The 22376-nt window shown below is 33.8% G+C and overlaps 1 protein-coding gene across 3 annotated transcripts in view; it reads right to left on the reverse strand.

The window, feature by feature from the left end:
- Nucleotides 1-22376, reverse strand: part of CNTN5 (contactin 5) — a 1295471-nt gene that overhangs the window by 807433 nt on the left and 465662 nt on the right. For 2 of the 3 annotated variants that reach the window (XM_025420992.3, XM_049098648.1), the window contains exon 3: nt 20599-20669. The exons of the other annotated variant lie outside the window; for it this stretch is intronic. The gene's annotated coding sequence lies outside the window, so the exon portion shown is untranslated. The remainder of the gene's footprint in view (nt 1-20598; nt 20670-22376) is intronic. 3 annotated transcript variants of the gene reach the window in all.

Here is a 22376-nt window from a genome sequence, read left to right on the forward strand (position 1 = left end):
CTGCATGGAAACATTTAAATATTCTGGTTCAGTGAACTGTCCCAAAAGGTTGCTGCAGAAATGGCAGATAAGTAATCTAAAGCAGCTAAGGGAGCATGAATGTGGGAAGAAAAATAGAGTAAATTATATATTGGCTATCTACTCAGAGTCTAGAATTCTCCAAATTCCTTGGGGGTAAAATATATTAAATGCATGATCTTTAACAGAGAAACCTGCCATCCAGTTAGGGTGAGAATTAGGGCATATCAACTCTATTGGCAATAGGAAGTGCTATTTTTGTTGTTTGTTTGTTTTTAAAGATCTTTTATTTATTTATTCATGAGAGATACATAGAGAGGCAGAGACATAGGCAGAGGGAGAAGCAGGCTTCCCACAGGGAGCCTGATGCGGGACTTGATCCCAGGACCCTGGGATCATGCCCTGAGGCAGAGGCAGAAGCTCAGCCAGTGAGCCACCCAGGCATCCCTTGTTGTTACTTTGAACTATAGGAGTGTGTTCCTAGGCCAGTCTGAATAATCACTGAATAAGAAATTTATATTTTTAATCAGTTAATCAAGCAGAAGTTTGTGAATGAAATCCAGAACTTGACATTATCAATTGATAACTGTTTTTAATATATATAAGAATAGGTATATTACCTTAAACATATAAACAAGAATATAAATGGATAGATAATGAGTCATTCAAATTATCTTAAAAATAACTTTTTTGTTTTTATTTAAAAATTCCAAAAATAAAAGAATTATTTAAAAATCCATGAACCATAAAAAAGTAACATCCTACAATTCAAAGATCTCTAACATTTCAGTGAAAAGTCCTTCATTTATACATGTATTCAATACATACCTATTGTTGTCATGCAGTAGACACCTTAGGAATAGAAAAATGCATTTCCTTGCCTTCATAGACCTTAAAATACTGTGTAACATAGAGATGGCAATCCATTAATCATATTTAAAACAAATAAAACTGGTTCTGTGACAGATTCTTGGGAAAGAGCATAAGCTAAAAATACGGGTCATGTAAGAATAAGTATTGTATCAGAATTGGATGTAGCTGAGAGATCAAGAAAGTCTTCTCTAAGAAAATTAGCTTGAACACAGAACATAAAGATGAACTGAAATTAATTAAGTGAAATAGTAGTGAATGAGAATTTTAGATGAAGAGAGCAATACCTACAATGATGAGAGGTGTCTAAGTACACAGGACAAGCAACAAGACTGGTTTGATTAGAAAGAGCCAGGTGCTAGATGAAGTTGGAGATAAATTACTAGCAAACCAAATTATGGGATCCTGTTTTTATTCTAGGAGCTATGAAACTCCTCTGAAATATTTCAGATGGGATAGGAATATGCTTAAACTTGTATTTTCAAAGGTTCTACTTCATTCTAGATGAAGTATGAAAAACGAATTGAAAAGATGAAGATTGGCAGAGTGGATACATTTAAAGGAGCTAGTTATATGTTAGGAGGCTACTTCACTATTAATGTGGATGAAAGACAACAGCAAATTGAAGTAGGCAAAGCAGACATTTTTAGAGATATTATATAGGCATACATATTAGAATTGGGTGAAGAATTAAATATGTGGTTGAGGGAGAGAGAAGATACCAAGTTTGACTTCAAACTGTCTGAATTATAAACAAAATGGAAAGCTATGCCATTCACTTCAATAAAAAACAACAAACAAACAAAAACAAAGGGTCGTTGGAGGGATGGGTGACATAGGTGATGGAGATGAAGGAAGGCACTTGTGATGAGCACTGGGTAATGTATGGAAGTGCTGAGTCACTAAATTCTACACCTGAAACTATTATTACACCGTATGTTAACAAACTGGAATTAAATAAAATCTTAAAGAAAAGAAAAGAAAAAAACAAAGAAGACCAGAAGTCCATACTAACTTTGAGCATATACTTGATGTATCTATTTTTGCCATATCGCCTTTGAGAAAGATTATTTTTCATAAAAGTAATAACCTTATTGATACTATTTTCCTTTGAAAGAAAACATTTTCCATAATTCTAATTACTATAGTTATAGGCATAATTTAAGATCAAGGAGTTTTGAAAAATTTTAAAGAACTTGCTGATGATTTGTCTCTAGTGGTTTTGACTGTTAAAGTCTCAGAAGTTTTAGTGGTTTTATACTTCTGGATTTACTGTTTTTCAGCTGATACACATTTTATATATGTGCCTGCTCTTTTTTCCTGTTAACCACTACCTCGTCAGCTAAAATTCACTGGATGCTTTAGTGAATACCTCATAAGGTCGTGGCCTGGCTCTCAACAATCCTCCTTTCCTGTGCATGGCATCTATTGGTTATATTTCACTAGAAGAACCAAAATTATTGTTACTGATTCAGTTGTACATGCCTGACTCAACTGATGCAAATCTGATTTAGTCTATTGGAAACTTGAAACCCATAACACTCACACACACACACACACACACACACACACACACTCATATAGATATGGAACAATAAAGTTGAGTCACATTAATTACTAACCTCTGAACGAAGGTCCATAATTGATAACTGTTGGAATAGCCTGAATCGACTCTTAGTTCATTTCTTTGTAAGTTGTTGGTGACCATTCCACCCTTCCCTTGACCTAATGTAGTACTGCCCTTATCCTCCAACAATATTCACTTATAGCCAAAACAGTATTGCCTGCTATGTCAAAAGAATGTGCTGGTTATCACTAAATACAAAATATAACATAGTTTCTGCCCTCAGGAAATCACAGTATAATCATCAGGGAAAATCATGTAAGTTAATGCTTATACAAAGTTAGGTGGCCTTAATGGAAATAGGTTGTCAATTTACTTGTAAGAGAGGTTGGAGAATGGGGGAAATCAGGTGAAAGTATGCTTTCTGTAGGTGATAACATTATCACTAGCCTACAGAAGACTATTAGAAATTAGGTTGTGGGGGGGTAGAGAGCTCAAGTTAGAGGGAGACAGGTGGGAAATACTCATGTAAAGCAGCAAAAAATAGATTTGGAGCAGCAATTATCTTGGAATGGCTGAGAAGTCTAGGAGAAAAATAGAATGAGAGTCTGTAAAAATAAACCTTGAGTGATGAGCAGAGACCAGAAAGCAGACAATCTCGTAGAGCTTGCCAAGAGCTTCAGACTACATCCTATGAAAAATGGTGACACACTGAAGGGTATTAAGCAAGGATTCGTGTGATTCATTTTACATCGCAGGAGTAGAGAGGCAGTGGGGGAAGATCTATTGCATTTCCTGGGAACTATTGCAGGGATTCAGGCAGGAGGTGATGAAGGTCAAAGGCATTAACAGGAAATACAAAAAAAGAGGTTTGATATGAAAGATGCTAAGAAGGAAAATTTAATAGTGCTTGGTGACTATATTTGTGGGTTACAAAAGAATGTAGGATACCTCTCATATTTTTGCCTTTATACTTAACTTTATACATTTAATTACTTTATTTTCAAAATGGAGATTGAAATAACTTATAAGGTGTTGTAAGGAATAAAATTTGTTGTAACGTAGCATTTGCAGAGAATCTAACACTGTTTAAGCATGTAGGAGAAATTCAGATCTAACTTCCTTCCTCCTTTTCCTCTATTTATCAAATGTAAAATAATCAGAAAAACTCCTAATGTCAATTACAATTAGTGCCAATTCATTTTTCATATTATAAACTACTAACCATATTGTTTGTTGGATTAAATCAAATCCGTAACAAAATGCTACCTAACGTGAGTATCTCACAGACTAATTTTTATGTGCATTCCAAATGAAATAAGGAAAAATGCACATTCTTACATCTTTTAATATCAAAAATTTTGCACATGAAATTAAATTATATGAAAAAGTAAGATAAACTGCCAGAATTTTTTTAAAATCCAAGATTAAGTTAAAACTGGAATGTTTACTGTATTCTATTTCTTTTTAAAGGATGTTTTCAAAATTCTCGTATCAATAGCAAAGAAAGAAATTCTCATTTCTGAGTCACTGTCTTATTGATGTCATTGGCCTGATGTTATCAACATGCATGAAAGATGTGTGTTGAGTGTGTGTGATTTTTATTCTTCATTTTCTTGACCATTCAAATTTCAAAAAGAGACAAAACTTAAAAGTATATATTATTTACTACAGAGATTAGAGTATTTGTATGAAATTGATGTATTCTTGGCATAAAATTTGAGCCAAATATTAATTTTATTGTCCAAGGTTATAAGGAAAGTTTTCACCAATATAAAATAGGCTATGTTAATTTGAGAGAATTCTATAGTTTAGAATAGTGATAATAGAAAGACCATGCAAATGGTAAAAAATGATTTTTCACTGCTGTGTCTTGTTTACATATCTCATTTTAACTTATTAATAAAAGACAACTTGGGATAATAACTTGTATATTGTTAAATCAACCATTTTCTCATCAATTGGTGTTCTTTTCATTCTGTCACTTATGGTATCTCATATTGCACGGTAACTGCTCAGTTAATACCATAATCAGTAATATGTAAATCATTTTCTTTTATAAGAAAATTTCCAGAAAAATCTAGCTAACCAGAAAATATTCAGTTTAGCAAAATATATTGATATGGTCTTTTCTACCGTTCTTTAAAAAAACAAACATTACAAAGATATACAGCTGTGTTCACCTAAGCCTTTGACTCTCTAAAATGTAATTAAAAATAAATATCTTCTAAATCATAGTTAGCAATTATCCTTTTTTGTACGGATAATAGTAATTAATATAAAAATATTAACTATATGACAAGCTAATTTTAAGATTCCATATTTTGTTTATAGATCTTTTATTTATTTTTTATTTTTTTAATTTAAAATATTTTATTTATTTATTCATGAGAGACACAGAAAGAGAGAGAGAGAGGGGCAGAGACACAGGCAGAGGGAGAAGCAGGCTCCATGCAGGGAGCCCAATGTGGGACTCAATCCTGAGTCTCCAGGATCACACCCTGACCGAAGGCAGGCGCCAAAACACTAAGCCACCAGCGCTGCCCAAAGATCTTTTAATACAGCATCATTTACATATAGAAAATGTGTGCCATTTATGGCTTAATGCTGATCCCCAATTTGCAAATCAGAATCTTAATAGACTGATTACTGAAGGTGAAGATTAAGCTTTCTATTAGCTTTCTATTTTTTTTTTTTTAATTTATAGTTATACAGAGAGAGAGAGAGGCAGAGACACAGGCAGAGGGAGAAGCAGGCTCCATGCACCGGGAGCCCGATGTGGGATTCGATCCCCGGTCTCCAGGATCGCGCCCTGGGCCAAAGGCAGGCGCCAAACCGCTGCGCCACCCAGGGATCCCTAGCTTTCTATTTTTAAAAAGGTCCCCAGTTTGAACTTTATAAAATGCATCAACTTTCTCTGAGTCAATTTATGACATATGAATTGTAAACTATTGTAAATAAAATCTTAATGTAAATATAGGCAAGAGATACAATGATGAAAAACAAAGGCAATGTCTTGATCAGTTGAGCAAGTATTTACCCAACACTACAAAAATACATTTTTCTCTGATCCTAGAGCTATGTGGGATTTCTAGACCACAACTTTGTTTTTCTCTAATAGTAATTCAACTAAATCCATTCAGGTTACAAATATGAATTATAATTTTGTGTATATTTACCAAAGATTATCTAAACCTCAAGAATTTTGACTGCTGCTAATTTTTGATAAAATTTATGTGAGATGGACACACATTTAGCAGTGTTATCCTCTCCTCATTGCTTTTTTAATGAAAAATATAAAAGAATGTGTTCTGCAAATATGTATAAGCATAAGATTTGAAACAAAAGGAAGTTTAAAATAAGCAGATCTTTCTAAATGTCCTTTTTGTTAAATTATTTACTTTCTATTCTGCTTAGTCAGTGTGATGATACTTTATGTATCGTTGAAATGTTTTTTTTGTTTTGTTTTTGTTTTTGTTTTTATTTAAATGTAAATAGTTTTGCTGTGAAAACTACGCATGTTCATGTCTCCTTTTAAAAGATGTAAAATGAAAATGAAGTGTCTTCCTTCCTGTCACCACAACTGGTTCCATCCTCCATAGTCTTACTTTTTCTAAGGAACCATTACCTAAAATGTTCTTTGTTTCCAGTAAGTTTCATTGCATATATAAACATAAACATATATATATGTACCTATATATACATATTATGCATGAGTGTCTGTATACACTCTTTAAGGCATATGCAACTCATTCTGTAACTAAAATATTACATCTATTAATGTTTCCATTATCAATATAGTAGACATGTTTTAAATATTAGTAATTTTAGAATTAGAATTTCTATATAAAAAGATATGTGCACTTTTAGTTTGATGGTTGTTTCTAAATTGCCTTCAAAAAACATTAGATCAGGGCAGCCTAGGTGGCTCAGCGGTTTGGCGCAGTCTTCGGCCCAGGGCATGGTCCTGAGGACCCGGGATCAAGTCCCATGTCGGGCTTCCCTGCGTGGAGCCTGCTTCTCCCTCTGCTTGTATCTCTGCCCCCCCCCACATGAATAAATAAATAAAATCTTTAAAAAAATTAGATCAATTTACTCTTTCCAAGACTGTGAGTCCCTTTTTTCTCCCATACTTATATCAACAGAGAAAGTTTTTAAGTCCAATACGCCAAAGAGGATATTTTATTGTTACATTTATTGGTTTATAAGCATGATTGGCTAGAGTTCACATACTTATTGCCTATTTATATTTTTGTGAGCACTTATTGCTCATCTTCTATTTTCCTCCAATGATTGTAACAGCTAAAATGTCTTGAGAACTTTGATGTAATATATAGATATTGACTGGTTTAAATCTCACAAAAGAAATGTTATTTTAATCTCCATTTTAAAAAATATTGAATTATTGAAGCAGAGATTTTCTTTCTTAAAATTTTCTTTAAATTCTAGTTAGTTAACACACAGTGCAATTTTGGTTTCAGGAGTAGAATTCAGTGATTCTTCACTTACATAGATCACCCACTGCTCATCATGCATGACAAGTGCCCTCCTAAATCCCCATCACCCATCTAGCCCATTCCCCACCCATCTCCCTTCAAAAACCCTCTTTAACAAAAAGAGTCTCTTATGGTTTGTTTCACCCTCTCTCTCTGTCTCTCTTCCCTTATGTTTATCTGTTTTGATTTTTAAATTCAACAAATGAGTGAAATTATATGGTATTTGTCTTTATGTGACAGACTTGTTTCACTTAGCACTATGCTCTCTAGATCCATCCACATCACTGCAAATGACAAGATTTCATTCTTTTTTATGGCTGAGTAATATCCCACTGTATCTATGTGATATATATATATATATATATATATATATTTATTTATTTATTTATTTATATATATATAAAATGTAAAATGAAAATTATATATATATATCACTTCTTATTTTAGGCTTAATTTAGGCTCTCTCCATAGTTTGGCTATTCTTGATAATACTTCTATAAACATCACAGTACATATATCCCTTCAAATCTGTATTTTGTATCATCTGCATAAATACCTAGTAGTGCATTTTCTGGCTTATAGGGTATAGTTCTTCAAAAAAACTTTTTGAGGGGATCCCTGGGTGGCACAGCGGTTTGGCGCCTGCCTTTGGCCCAGGGCGCGATCCTGGAGACCCGGGATCGAATCCTACGTCGGGCTCCCTGCAAGGAGCCTGCTTCTCCCTCTGCCTGTGTCTCTGCCTCTCTCTCTCTCTGTATGACTATCATGAATAAATAAATAAAAAAAAGAAAAAAAAGACTTTTTAAAGAAAAAAAAAAGAAAAAAAAAACTTTTTGAGGAAACTGCCATACAGTTTTCCAGAGTGACTGTACCAGTTTTATTTCCATCAATAGTTTAAGAGGGTTTCCCTTTCTCTGCATCTTCACCAACACTTGTTTCCTATGTTGTTAATGTTAGCCATTCTGACAGGTGTGAGGTGATATCTCATTGTGGTTATGATTTGCATTTCCTTGATGATGAGTGATGTTGAGCATCTTTTCATGTGTCTGTTGGCCATCTGGATATCTTCTTTGGACAAATGTCTATTCATGTCTTCTGTCCATGTCTTAACTGGATTGTTAATTGGGTGTTAAGTTTGATAAGTTCTTTATAGATTTCAGACCTGACATTTGCAAAATATCTTCTCCCATTCTGTAGGCTGCCTTTTAGTTTTGTTGACTGTTTCCTTCACTGTTCAGAAACGTTTTATCTTGATGAAGTCCCAGTAGTTCATTTTTGCATTTGTTTCTTGCCTCCAGTGACCTGTCTAGTAAGAAGTTGCTAAGGCTGACGTCAAAGAAACTGCTGCCAAAGTCCTCTGGGATCTTTATGGTTTCCTATCTCACATTTAGGTCTTTTATCCATTTTGAATTGTGTGTGTGTGTGTGTGTGTGTGTGTGTATGGTATAAGAAAGTGGTCATTCTGCATGCTGCTGTCCAGTTTTCCCAAAGCCATTTGTTGAAAAGAGGCAAAAAGATTTTACACAAAATTGAATATAGGGTTTGAGACTCATAACAGATGGAACAGCACTTGAACCCATGCCCTGTGTTTCTGAGTTTACATGCTGGGCAGTATTGACTCTCATAATTAAGTTATTTAAATTTTGTATATTATTTTGGGAATATTTTCTCTACATTAAGACATTAATTCACAAAATTAACATGTAAGCAAATATATTAAGGAAATTAGCTCCAAATTAAATGATGTATAATGATGTTTTTAAATTTTAAATTGATTTCTTGACTTTTTTGTTTATATTTAAGTATTTGTGGGTTTTTTGGGTTTTTATATATTTATTTGTGTAAAAAGGTATAATTCAAGAGAAAATCAAAACCTCTGGGATATTATTTTTATTAATTTATGATATTTCAAAAATTTCAACCAAATATTTTTTATCAGAATAAAAATTATTTTGTTCAGTTCTGCTTTAAAATGAACCCAATAGCCCTTCTTATTTTTTTTTTTTTTTTTTTTTGCTAAAATGACTGATCTTTACTTTTATTAGTTAACACAAGGGACTATTCCCCATTCTCATTTCAGATATGCATATAAATCTGTATTAAATTAACCTTAACTTTTTCTTTTATTAATGCTATATCTTTAATATTTATTTACAAAATTTTGAATATTTTTCATAGAGTCTGGTAAACTGGCTTCAGTTTCTTATGAAACTCTGAAAATAAACAAAATAATAAACAAAAACTATAATGAAAACAATCTTGCTTTCAAATTTTAGGGAATATTAGGGATTTTTTTTAATATTAGGGAATTTAGGGAATATAGGACAACTCAGGAAACACTGTCTATTCTTATTAGCCAAAATTTCTGAGATATATGTGAGCATTATTTTTGTAAGTGTAAGAGTGTATGATGATTTATATTCAACTTACTGCTTTTAGTTCTAAGACACTTTTTACACTACATCATATAACTATAAACATCTCCCACATGTTTTCATAGTGTGTATGTGTGTGTTTTTGCCACCTTATTTTTACACTTCATGTTTTCATACTTAAAATTTTACCTTGTGTATTGCTAAAACTAAGTCATGGGTTGACAAAAAAAAAACCTACATTAAAAAATATATGGTTGTATATATTTTAAAATTGGTTGTCAGCTTTTCTGTTTATTTGTTTTAATTAGAAAATGTTTTTAAAGTCTATCCAAGTAGTTGGGAAAGAGGAAAAGAAGTCACTTAACATATATGTCAGCCATAATCCTACGCATTTTGTACATAGTGATTCCATTAATTATTCAAAAAGATCATGAGGTAAATTTTATTTTCATTCTACAACAGAGGAAGCACAATCTCATTGAAATCAATAAACTTTCCAGTAACATATATAGAAGGTCATGTAGCCAAGATCCACACTACAGTTTGCCTTGGCTTCAGCACCCACATTCTTTGGTAAGAATATTGCATTTTATACAGTACAACAGAACATAACTCTGTCTTAACACTGAACAAATATTTTGGGCAACAGTGCACTTTGAACATGAAAATGTCAAGGTTTTTTTACTATCTTAACTTCCATTTTAGAAGAGTTTATGGTTCTCTATAATGAAGTAAATTAGAGAAAAAAATATTTACATCATAAAAGGACATTTAAATTGTTATACAAGTCATTAATATACCTCTTCATCCACTCATTCATTTATGTAATAATTACTTACCTTGAATTATTACCAAGAAAACACTATAGAAATTAGTAGACCCCTGCCCTATTGAAAACTGGACAAAGGGATCCCTGGGTGGCTCAGCAGTTTAACATCTGCCTTTGGTCCAGGGTGTGATCCTGGAGTCCTGGGATCAAGTTTCACATCAGGCTCCCTGCATGGAGCCTGCTTCTCCCTCTGCCTGTGTCTCTGCCTCTCTCTCTCTGTATCTCTCATGAATAAATATTAAAAAAAAGAAAGAAAACTGGACAGAAACTGAAGGAAATGAAACTCAAAAATGTAAAACATAGTTACACTTGGTGAAAAAATATGGTAAGGAAAAAATGAATCATGATTGTATAATTAATATTTTGTATTGTCAATATTTTTGGCATATTTATTTTATTATTAATTTTTGTTCAAGTATAGTTGACACAAATGTTACATTAGTTTCAGGTATACAAACAGTAATTCAACAACAGTGTGCATTACATTATGTTCACCAGTGTTGTCAATATTTTTAAAATTCAAAATAGAATAAGGTAAAAATTAAAATATACCAAATCCAAGTGCTCAGATATAAAAATATGAATATTATAACTCATTTCCTTATAGAACAGTCTCATAATATGTTAGTTATGTAGGTCAGATCAGTATTGGGTTAACTACAGATCATAACTCATTTGCTGGTTAAGAAATCACTCTAATAGGTCACAGGTTAAATTCTTCATGCATTATATATAATAGCCTATTGTTTTGGGATTTTTAAAAATTTTTATGATTATATATATATGAAGGTCATATGCACTATATATTTCCTGCTGAATGTGGGATAAAAATATTTGAATAACTTTAATTTAGATCATTTCACCTGCTTTTCTACATAAATATTATATTTTTATCTCCTTAGATATTTTTACTAAACACTATTTTCCATGACCATAGAATATTTCCTCAGGTTTCTCAGATGTTAAGAATTGTTTCATCTTGGAGCATTTTTAAAAATAAAATTTATCATACTAAATAATTGAATGATTTTGCTGGATTTTCTCTTTATTTTATTCCTGTAGATTCCTAGAATTACTATTATGAAGTGAACGAATAATAACTTTAAAATGGAATTTATAACTATTCTTAATATCATCACATTTATTTATTCACTGCATTAAAATTCATATTTTTACAAATAAAATATGGTTTATTAAAGAAGTTTAGATGAGAAAACAACACTTTTAATATTCCTACACAAAGACTATTTTATTTTTGATGTATTTACTTACAATTTCAGTAACTATTATTTAAAATACAAAGTATCAGAGTGCTTGGGTGGCTCAGTCAGTTGAATATCCAACTCTTGATTTTGGCTCAGGTCATGATCTCAGGGTCATGAGATTGAGCCCTGCATTAGGCTTCATGATATTGAGCCCTTCATCAGGCTTCATGCTTAGTGAGGAGTCTGCTTGAGATTCTCTCACACTCCCTTTGCCTCTCTCCCTGCTCTCTCTCACTCTCTCTCTCTCAAAATAAATAAATCTTTTTAAAAATTAAAAAAATACAATTTATCTATGTAAAATGAATAGCAGCAGAGAATGCTAAGAATAAATAGGCAGTGGTATTTGGAAAGGTAGATGCAAGAGAGGACTGTGAACCAGCCCCCACTTCAAAGAGATGAAGATTTTAGGTAAAAATATGTATAACATTCCCATTTTAAAGGGAGGACAAGATGGTTACAACATTGAAGAATAACTATCTTGTGCCACCACCTCCAAAGAGAGCATTCAAATGTTGAACACAATCATTCACAAACATTAAATACTTATTTGGGGGGGATGTTCATTCTTGCACCAGCTCCTGAATAAGGCCCCCAGACTACTTTGCTGACCAAGGAAAGATGAGCATGAGAGTAAGCCAAGACACTCAGATTCATGGATCAAAAAATCCAAGCTCAACCATCAGTAACAAATGTTAAAGCTGTCAAAAATACTCAGAGCAACAAGCTGGAATGCATTATGCAATAGCCTAAGGTGAGGAGGGATTACCTCCTGTTTAGTCAAGCAGCTCAAATGTGGAAGCAGAAGCCACTGTACTTGATATGTTATGACTTTGAAAAGTAAAAAGAACACACAGTAAACTCACACAGCATTCAGACGTAGCGATTAGCTAGCCCTTAGCCTGAGAGTGTCATTCATTTATGGGCCAATGACCATGAGCCTGGCAAAAGGCTCCTTGATGATTAGGTTCAGAAAATTTTAAGTGGGAAGAAGAGAAAGTTTCTTCACAGCGAAATGAGGCCTGTACTTTCACTGACTTAAAGAAATGCAAAGGTTTTATAATATATATAAATTTATATATATATATAAAACCCAAACTGAGAAATATGTATTATATCTGTATTATTTAGGGAAAAAGGGAGCATATAATCGTGTTATCTTTCAGACTTCAAGACTTGAATACATAAACAGGCAGCTAGGAGACCCATAAAATCTCCCCAAATCTGGATTTATCCAGCATAGCAAAGTTTCTGCCAGCTTTCTAACTGCCTGGGCCTAGTGCTTAAATGACCAAAGTAAATTAATCAAGTTACGCTGAAAAAAATTCCTTAACCTCTCAAAACTCTATTCTCTCCACATAATAGTAACTTCTAAAATTAGTTAGCACAGTCTTTCTCCCTTCTGAAAATATTAATCAGAGCAAGACAGTCAGAGCCTTTTATCCCAAAATTGCATAGCTAATTTCTACAGAAATTAGTATGCTCTGAATATGTGTTCCATTATACTCCCTAAATTCAATATTGAAATCCTGAACCCTAAGGTGATATAGTATCAGGAGGTGTGGCCTTTAGGAGGAGGTCAAGAAAGCAAACAGACTTCATGATAAGGATAAATGTCCTTATACAGATCTCCCTAGCCCCTTCTGTACCATGTAGGATACAATAAGAAGTTGACAATCTGCAACCCAAAAGAGGGTCCCCATCAGAACTGGACCATATTGTTACCTTGATCCTGGACTTCTGCCTCCAGAACTGCAAGTAACATGTTTCTGTTGTTTATAAGCTACCCAGTCTATAGTATTCTGTTACAGCAGCCTGAATGGACTAAGATAGAGATTCATTGGTTTGTATCAGCATGTCTTTCTTTTAAAAATTAAAACTTTAATGGGATACCATGTAAAAACAACTAATAGCTATCCAGGCTTTAATGTGAATTAATCAAATCAAATGCTTCCTTACAAACAGTTCACAGAGCTGCTTTAGGGAAATGGGAGATAAAGTGGGTGTGAAGATAGGAAAAACCCTGGAATACAAATAAGTACGGATAGGATGCTATCCTGGTAGATACAGAACCAATCAGAAGGCAGTAAAGGAGAAACAGGATTTGAGATAAAAATCTATCAAGTGGTTGCAAAAATATTGAGACTATGTTATTGTTGTTGCCGCGTTCCTTGCTTCCTGCATTCTTTGCATCTTTCCTTTCTTAGAAGTTTGAGCAATAAACTGTATTCCCTGCACTTAAGGATTTCATGGTTGATTAAGAAAAGCAGCATCAAAGGCAACTAACTATAATCCAATCTCAATGTCAAGGAAACCCCTAGCAATAAGTGGTTAAATTCATAGAGTCAGCAAAGAAAAGTATCAGAAAGCAGAGAATCTTTCATTTGGAGCTTGAATAATGCCTTCCCAACAATTTATTTGATCTCACAGTAATTTCCTGCTTAAAATTCAAAGTTCAATTCAAAATATAACTTCCAGGGGATCTTGGGTAGCTCAGCGGTTTAGCGCCTGCCTTTGGCCCAGGGCTCGATCCTGGAGTCTTGGGATTGAGTCCCGCATCTGGCTCCCAGCATGGAGCCTGCATCTCCCTCTGCCTGTGTCTCTGCCTCTCTCTCTCTCTCTATGTCTATCATGTATAAATAATAAAATCTTTAAAAAATATATAGACTTCCATACAAAAGAGTAGAAGTATTGAAGCAGGCTTCTGAATTGTTAATTGGTCCCCAATTATGTAATCATCTTTTAATTTCTTTTGAGCCACATGAGAGAAGAAACACTTTTCTAAACATATAAGTGCTAGGAATTTTCATCAAAATATTAGGTTATGACAAAAATATATTTAAAAACTGTTAGTTGCTTGCTTATGTTAAAATTATTTTAAACCTGATCAGTCCCTGTTTGATGCAGATTAATAATCAAACCCGTTAGCTTGAATATGAGTGAAGAAAAACTTGTGAGCCAAACAATCAATAGAGAAATTAACGCATAAATATTAAGAATAAGTATAGAAAAGGAACATACAAATCATCCTATTAAACTAAGCCTTTTGTTATAAATGCATTACAATTCAAACCATATTTATTATTTAACTTAATTCATTTCATATTTATTAAAGTTATTAACTAAAATGGATTATACCAAGTAGAAATTATATAAGTATATCAATTATCCATTATATGTCAGGCACCGTATTAGTAGAGGCTGAGGAAAACAAAATAGAAAGTCTAGTTTCTGTCCTTTAGTAGCTTGCAGTTTAGCAAAGACAAAAGACAAATCAACCATTGTGCTATAACTGATATCAAGAAAGAGTCTTATTTCAAACTCCCAGAATCTTAGAAAGTTTCCTGAATGTGATTAGATTATGTATGAACTGAAGTTTAGAGGATGAATAGCTGTTAGGTGTGTAAGACAAGAATGAGCTTTGGAGGCTGAGGATCATAGCATACCCTTAACAGAAAAATTGCCCCCTTTTACCTGGGTAAATCATTGCATTTTTGGGGAATAAATACTCATGCTTGTGTAGCAATTAATAAAAATGAATTAGCCAGTTTTGGCAAACCAAAGACATTCAGGTTTTCCTCATGGTCTAGGGTCTTGGCCCAGGGCGTGATCCTGGAGTCCCGGGATCGAGTCCTACGTCGGGCTCCCGGCATGGAGCCTGCTTCTGTCTCTGCCTCTCTCTCTCTCTCTCTCTCTCTCTGTCTCTCTCTCTATGTCTCAAATAAATAAGTAAATCTTTTAAAAAATATATGAATAAAGCAACTTCAGAATAGCGATCAGTTATATATGGATACTTCTAAAGCAGCGATCCCTGGCTAAAGAGTAAATTATTGGGACAATCATTTACACTGATTAGTGATGTAAAGGAGGAGTGATGTAAAGGAGGATAATTACTAAGTGCCTATTCATCAAGCCTATTACATGTTTTCTTGTTATACACTGAGAGTAGTACTACAAGGGGAGAGGAGATTTGTCTCCACTTTATAGATGAGGATCTTATCTCTGAGAACTTGAATAAGATATACAAAGTCAAAGAGCCAGAGATACCTGGACCCTATTGCAAAAGAAGGATGATAAGACTCTCCTAGAAAAAACACACTAAAAATACTTGCCAAATGGATTATTCAATGAGTGATTGAATTACTGATTCTCTTGGTACTAAGAATACATTTTACCAGCCTTATAAAATTCAGGTTTTTGTTGATCTAAGAATGGGTCCCCTTGCTGTTGAAGATGCAAATCAGTTATTTTGCAACTACAGTGTTTTTGTTAGATGCCAGGAGAAAGTATTGCTGTGTCAGCGGTTCCTGGAAGGCTGTATCTACATTTTAGGTTTGCTTAGTTGGAAAAGGACTCATTCAGGATTTAAGATTTCAAGGATTTTTAAATTAAGTGTTAGTTAAACAAATTTAGGGTTATCTAAACTTATTCTGAATGATTTTCATTAATTTCAATGTTTTCACCCTTCATAATGGACTTGACCTGGACCTCATTCATTTCATGAAGGAACAGGAGAACAATCATTACTCAAAAAACAAATTGCTGGGGAGAAGCTTGTCACTGAGTACTCCAATTATAATCCAGCTGAATAATAGATTCAAGAGGGAACTTTTACTTTCAAATCTATGAACACCATAGGAAAACAGTGTGTATGTGTGTGCATGCATATGTATATATGTGTGTGTGTGTGTGTGTGTATATATGTGTGTGTGTATGTATGCATAATATATGTATTCTCCACATTTGTGTGCCTGTGTGTGCACACGTTTGTGTGTATGTATACATGTGTGTACTAAGGAAGTTAATGCATATGTGTGTATGCTTCAATTTCCTACATGTGAGCAAACAGTCAGGCTTGTGATATAAGATGAAAAAAATATTTTGTGTGTGTAACGATTGACCTAGAAATTTTTTTATTGTTTTGTGACAAGTTGGCCTTCAGAAACATTAATAAGTTTTTACCCAGTACTGCCATGTTCACCTCTGAATTTGACACACACACACACACACACACTCAGAGTACTATTCTTCAACTCAGTGAGGACATTAGGTCACAAAGCCTTTTTTAAAAAAATCTTAATAGATATTACATTTAATCTACAGATGATGTTGGATATTATGGGCTATTTTAATAATATTATTTCAATCCATGATCATCAGATAATTTTCCATTTATTTGTGTCTTCTTTAATTTTTGTCATCAAAATTTTATAGTATCTATATACAGATATTTTGCCTTCCTGCTTAATTTTTTTAAGACTTTATTCATTTATTCATGAGAGACACAGGGAGAGAGGCAAAGACATGGGCAGAGGGAGAAGACAGCTCCATGCAGGAGCCCAATGTGGGACTTGATCCCGGGACACCAGGATCATACCCTGAGCCAAAGGCAGACGCTCAACCTCTGAGACACCTAGACATCCCAAATTTATTCATAAATATTTTATTGTTTTTGATACTAGTAAATGGCATTATTCTATTTATTCCTTTTCAGATAATTTATTGTAATATATAGAAATGCTACTGCTACTTAGAAGAGAGCAAAGAGACAAAATCCTTGACACTGGTGTTGGCAATGATATTTTGGATACAGTACTGAAACCAAAGCTGTGAGAACCAGCACAGCATGTACCTACCTGGCTTATACAAAGCCCGCCCCCCCACACTTAGGTGGAACTTCCCTCTCTAGTTACACTTGCATCAGTCCCAGCATGTCAGGCTCCATTCCCCAGAAGACCAGCCCAAACTTGTCCACACCATGTCTCCCAACACAGGAGTTTTGCAGAGCCTCAGTTCTGGCACCAATGGTGACGGGTCTCATTTCACCAATAGACTAGAGCATACTTAGATAAAAGGTGTACATTCTGACTGGGGACCAAATGCTGCCCACAAAAGGCAAAGAGACCCTCTTTAGATGACCATCCTGAAGGACAAAGTGACCAGGACCAAACAGTTGAGCACATGTAGCACACATAAGAGATACTCCCAGAAATGTCAGGCCCTAGGGAACAGGGAACACTATAGGCAGAGCAGTATAGGACCTCTTTTTCATAAGGCCATTACCCTCAAGAACAGGAGACATAGATGACTTCCTTAACATGCAAAAACAGGGACAGAGACTTAGACACAATGAGAAAACAGAAATTTATCCCAAATGAAAGAACAGGACAAGGCCACAGCCAGAGATCTAAATGAAACAGATATAAGTAACATGCCTGATGGAGAATTTAAGGTAATGATCATAAATATACTAAGTGGACTTGAGCAAAGAGTGGAATACATGAATAAGACCCTTACACACAGATAAGGAATAAGATGGCAGAGCTCAATAAATGAAATGAGAAACACATCTGATGGAATGAACAGTAGGCTGGAAGAAGCAAAGAAATGAATTAATGACCTAGAAGACAGAGTAATGGAAAGCAATCTGAACAAAAGAGAAACAGGCATTATGCAAAACTAGAGTAGACATAGGGACCTAGTGATGCTATCAAATGTAATAACATTTACATAATCGAGTCCCAGAAGAAGAAGAGAGAAAAGGGGGAAGAAAATTCACTTGAAGAAATAATAGATGAAAATTTCCCTAATCTAGGAGGAAACAGATATTCAGATAGAGGAGGCACCAAGAACTCCCATAAAAATTAACAAAAGCAAATTCTTGCCAAAACATGTCATAATTAAATTGGCAAAATATAGTGATAAGAAAAAATTTAAAAGTAGCAAGACAAAAGAAGACAGCAACGTACAAGGGAAAACCCATAAGATTAGCAGGAGATTTTTCTCCAGAAACCTTCTAAGCCAGAAATGATATATTCAAAGTGATATATTCAATTTGCAAGATACAAAATTGGTGTAGAATTATCTACACCAATTGAGGCAGTAGAAAGAGAAATCAAGGAATCAACCCTATTAACAAATGCATCAAATATAATAATATACCTAGGAATAAACCTAACCAATGTGGTGAAAGATCTATACTCTGAAAACTCTATAGTTTTATAACATAGTTGAAAGAAATTAATGATGACACAAAGAAATGAAAAGACATTCCATGGTTATGGATTTGAAGAGTAAATATTGTTAAAATATGTGTACTTCCAAAATAATCTACACATGTAATGCAGTTCCTGTTGAAACACCAATAGCATTTTCCATAGAACCGAAAACAAATGTGTATGGAACTACAAAAGACCTCAAATAGTGAAAGCAATCTTTGAAAACCAAAGCAAAGCTGGACATATCACAATCCCAGTGTTCAAATCGTATTACAAACGTGTAGTGATCAAGACAATATGGTACTGGTACCAAAAATAACACATAGATCAATAGAACCAAATAGAAAACTCAGAAAAAAACAGTAATATATGGCCAATTAATCTTTGACAAAGCAGGAAAGACTATCCAATGGGAAAAAGACAGTAAACTGGACAACTACATGCAAAAAAAAAAAAAAAAGGAACTGGACCATTTTCTTAGACCATACACAAAAATAAATTAAAAATGGATTAAAAACCTAAATGTGATATTGAAACCATAAAAACACTAGAAGAAAGCACAGGTAGTAACTTCTCTGTTCAGCCCTAGCAAATTTTTTCTAGATAGATTGCCTGTGGCAAGGGAAACCAAAACAAAAATAAGCTATTGTAACTACATCAAAATGAAAAGCTTCTGCACAGTAAAGGAAACAATTAACAAAACTAAAAGTTAACCCATGGAATGGGAGAAGATATTTGCAAATGACATATCTGATAAAAAGTTAGTGTCCAAAATATATAAAGAAGTTTATAAAATTCAATACCCAAAAACAAATAATCCAGCTAAAAATTAGACAGAAGACACAAATAGACTTTTCTCTAAAGAAGATGTCCATCTGTCCAGATGGTCAGATTCATGAAAAGTTGTTTATCATCAGCTACCATCAGGAAATTGCAAATCAAAATTACAATGCGATATCACCTCACACCTGTCAGAATGGCTAAAATCAATAACACAAGAAACAACATGTGTTAACAAGAATGTGAAGAAAAAGGAACCCTCGTGCACTGATGTGGCAACGCAAACAGGTACAGCCACTCTAGAAAACAGTATGGAGTTTTTTCCAGAAGTTTAAAATAGAACAATTCCAAGAACTAGCAATTGCACTACTGGGTATTTGCCCAAAGTATAAAAAACAGTAATTCAAAGAGATACATGCACCCCAATGTTTACTGCAGTCAAGATGTGGAAGCAGCCAAAGTGTTCACTGTTTGCTGAATGGATAAAGAAGTGTGTGTGTGTGTGTGTGTGTGTGTGTGTGTATTAGAATGTTATTCATCCATAAAAAGAATGAAATCTTGCCATTTGCAAAGACATGTATGAAGCTAGATGGTATAATGCTCAGCAAAATAAGTCTGTTATAGTAAGCAAATAGCATATGATTTCATTCATAGGTGGAATTTAAGAAACATAACAACCAAGAAAAGGGGAATGAGGGGGGTGAGGAGATGAGGCAAATCAAGAAACAGACTCTATTAGAGTTTAAAAAACTGCTTATTGCCAGAGGGGAATGGGGTGAGATTATGGGTTAAATAGGTGATGGGAATTAAGGAACGTGCTTGTTGTGGTGAGCAGCCAGCGATCTATGGAATTGTTGAATCGCTATATTGTACACCTGAAATTAAGACAACACTGTATGTTAACTAATTGAAACTATTATAAAAACTTAAAAAGTTAAAAAAATGGACAAAGAGCCTACATAACATTTTCCCAAAGAACACATATAGGTAAGCAATATATACATGAGAAAATACTCAACATCACTAATCATCAAGGAAATACAAATCATAACCACAATGAAGTATCATCTCATACCAGTTAGAATGACTATTATAGAAAAGACAAGAAATAAAAAGTACTGTTGAGGATGTGGAGGAAGGGGAACACTTGTACACTGTTGGTGGGAATGTAAATGGATGCAGCCACTGTGGAAAATAGTGTGGAGATTCCTCAAAAATTAAAAATTGACCTATCATATGATCCGGCAATTCCACTTATGCATATATATTATAAGGAAACAAAATCAATACCTTGAAGAGATACAAGTACTCCTGTGTTCATTACCACATTATTTACAACAGCTGAGACATGCAAACAACTGAAGTATCCATAAATGGGTAAATGGAACAGGAAAATTTGCTCTCACCTTTTACTCTCTCTCTCCCATTTGTGACAAAACGAATGAACCGTGAGAGCACTATACTAAGTGAAATAAATCTGAAAGAGAAAGACAAATACTTCATGACTTCATTTATAAATAGAATCTAAAAAACCCTGAACTACAGAAATAGAGAGTAGATTGGTTGTTGCTAGAGGTGAGGAAGGTAGATACAGGCAATCAGAAGTTACGAAATTCTGGTTATAAGGTAAATAAATTCTGGGGACTCAATGTACAGCATGGTGAGCACAGCTAAGCATACTCCATTGGATATTTGAAAGTTTCTAAGGCAGTAACTCTAAAAAGTTCTCATCACTTAAAAAAATGTAACCCTGTGAGGTGATGGATGTTAAATAAACATGGTAGTAATCATTCCACAATATATACATATATCAAATCTTTACGCAATGTACCCTAAACTGATACAATGTTATATATCAAGTATATCTCAATAAAACAGAGAAAAGGTCATTGCCAACAAAAAGAAGTATGAAAAATATGTCAAATAAATATCAGGACTGATATTGACTTAACTTTTTCATCAGGGATTATTAATTTATTGCTAGAATAAAAATCTTTATGTCAACATCTGTAAGGATTTGATATGACAATATTCATACTAAGTAGGTTTACAATTTTTTTTTTAAATTCAAGAGAGACAAGAATCACTAGGTAGTAGTCCAAGTTCAAATTTTGGAATATTGAGTGTTACTATCTTAGTAGAAACAGAATTCAAAGCAGAATTGGAAATTTTTAGATGTCATATTATTGACCAAAAATATCTTCTATCTGATAAAATGCTTTTGATAGGGAAGGAAGGCAATACTGCTATAAACCAACAAGGGAATTTATTGGCGTGTATGATTGCAAAGATCAGAAGTAGGATTGGCTTTAACCATGGCACCATCGGAAGTTTGGTATACCAGCCAAAGCTCCACCCTTGGCTCTACTCACTTTAACATGTCAGTTTCATCCTAAAATTAGTTCCCCTGATAACAACAAAAAAATATGGCTGCAATGGTTTCTCATCTCATACACTATAATGTCTACAGTAAGAAAAATCATATTTCTTTCACCTCCCTGCAAGGAGAAAAGAAACTTTTTTTTTTCTCCAGAATCCCTAAAAACTCCTGAAACTTCATTGTTTCCTACTGTATTATGGTATTCATTCTTAAGCCCATTATTGGAGACAGGGTATGAAGTACAGTAGGTAGCTTCAGAAATCAGCCTACATTTATATCTTTGGAAAAAGAGTCAAGCTTACACAGATCTCACATCTGACTACTGTGGAGGGGAAGTTTTCTAAAGGAAAATCTGAAAAGTGGATAATGTTGCTAGCTAGAAGGAGAGCCATAGAAGTGAACATAAAGAGACTTGTTTAAGAAAAATTACTTGAGAGTAGGGGTAATTAGAATAAAGAAAATTAAGAAACAACTGCCATAACTGAGACTCAAGATTATAAAAGTTTTGACCAAGATTATAAAAGCTGGAGTAATCAAGAGATAAACAGATACAGGAGGCCTAAAACTATAACAACAAATGGGAGACTGACTCTACCCTGAATTGCAATAATATTCTAAGAGTTATGAAAAGCAAAGGCAGCATATTTTTTATGTATTATACCTCATTATAGAAATTGATCCTGTTTAGAGGGCACAGTCTTAAGAAGAACTAGAGAAAAGGAACAAAAATATCAAAATGGCATGGAAAACGCGACCTACTGTTTCTTCATTCTAAATCTAGTATGGCTGTGTTGAGGACCTATT

This window comes from Canis lupus, chromosome 21 (assembly GCF_003254725.2).
Source record: "Canis lupus dingo isolate Sandy chromosome 21, ASM325472v2, whole genome shotgun sequence".
Taxonomy (NCBI): domain Eukaryota; kingdom Metazoa; phylum Chordata; class Mammalia; order Carnivora; family Canidae; genus Canis; species Canis lupus.